Below are 1,812 nucleotides of genomic sequence, written 5' to 3' on the forward strand. Positions count from 1 at the left end.
AGAAGAAGTAAAAAAGAAAGGCTAACCAGCCAACATTTTTGCTATATTGCTGTATTTCTTCTTTGTTCTTTTTTCTAAATACATGCATAACACACATACACACACACACACACACACATACTTTCTTTAAAGAACAGAATTGAGACTTGAGTTTTATAGCCCGATTTTTTTCTCTTAAAATTATATTGTGAACATTTTGCTGTGCCATTAAATATTCTTCAGAACATTATTTTTAATGGCTGTATCATATAGTATTCTATAAATAAATCATGGTGTATGTAGCCTGATTTATTAACCACTTCCCTATTGTTGAACATTACTGTTGGGAACATTGTATAATACCAAGAGCAGCTTTTATTTGTTGCTTTGCTCTGTTCCAAGTATTTTGCTGAGCTTTTTCCCTTGATGCATAATCTCATTTAATTTTATTCTCATAGCAATCTAACGAGGTAGACTTCATTAGACCCATTTTACAGAGGGAAACACGAAGGTCTGAGGAGTAATGTGTCAAAGGCTGCAGTTCCAGAAAGAGGCAAATCTGGGATTCAAGTCCTGGTCCCATTTGATGTTAATGTCCAGGCATTCAAACGTGACCCTGGCCTGCCTCACCAGCGTGTATGAGGAAGGTTCATGCTTTATCAGGCCATGAAAGAGACTGAGAAACACATATCAGAAAGACAGGAGGAGACACTGAAGAGAGGAGTATGGCGGCAACAAAGGAGCGATCTTAAGAAGGAGGAAGTGCTTTTCTGTATTCAAAGTTGTGAAGATAGAAGGAAAAGACCAATGCAAAAACCGATGAATCTTTTTCAAGACAGACATTTCAGAAACATGATGGGGGTGAAATGCGTGTTCCGAGCTCAGTGCTCCTGACTTGGTGATGGTGGAGTGACAAAACCATTCATTTATTTCTTCCCAATACTGGGAGTCATGGAACAGCCTTCATAAGGTGGCATCCAAGGAGCAGAATGTCCCTCCTGTTCCTGAGCATTTCTGCATCCCTGCATCAGTGAGCAGTATCAGTAGCAGGAGCTCAGAGGCTTGTAATGGAAGGCAGGGACATCACCCTACAGGGACAGCAGAACTGCAGGGCGACCACAGGGGCTGGCCGGGGACCGGGCTTAGGTGACCAGCTTTCCGGATGTGCCTGGGACTGAGGGGTTTCCCTGGAAGTTTTAAAACTTCCAGTGTTAAAAACAGGAAAGTCCCAGGCAAACTGGGATGGTTGGTCACCCTAGGCCGAGGCCCAACTCAGAGTCTGGGCTCATCCAGGGGCAGGTCCATGCAGACTTCTTGAAAGAGTAGGGAGGGAATCCGGCGCTGTTTGCGCATGCTCACCTGCCACTTTTGGCCCTTGCAGGCTCTTTCCCTTGGCGCCCTCACTGAAACTTCCTCCAGAAGGGTCGCCGATGAACCCTTCATACTTCCAGATTCCACAGCTTCTTTTGGTACAAGTCACTGTCATCCCTCACCCGGCCTACTGCAGTAGTCTCCTAATGGTCCCCTGCTTCCATCCTTTGCCCTACAATCTGTTCCCAACCCGACAGCCAAAGTGACCTTTTCCTGAAAAATTGAACTTTTAAAAATTCGAAATAATCTATACATAGTAAAACTCAAGTGTATTAATACGCAATTCTGCATGCTTTGGTAAACACATGCAGTGGTTTAACCTCCACTGTAGTCAAGATATAAAAATGTTTTTTTAATAACATTTATAAACAAGATATAAAAATGTATATAATTCCTTTGTACCAACCTATTTCCTTACCCCCAGTCCCTGGTAACCACCGATTTCTGTTTCTAAACTTTTTG

Source organism: Colobus angolensis, unplaced genomic scaffold (genome assembly GCF_000951035.1).
Source record: "Colobus angolensis palliatus isolate OR3802 unplaced genomic scaffold, Cang.pa_1.0 Scaffold7, whole genome shotgun sequence".
NCBI classification, from domain to species: Eukaryota; Metazoa; Chordata; class Mammalia; order Primates; family Cercopithecidae; genus Colobus; species Colobus angolensis.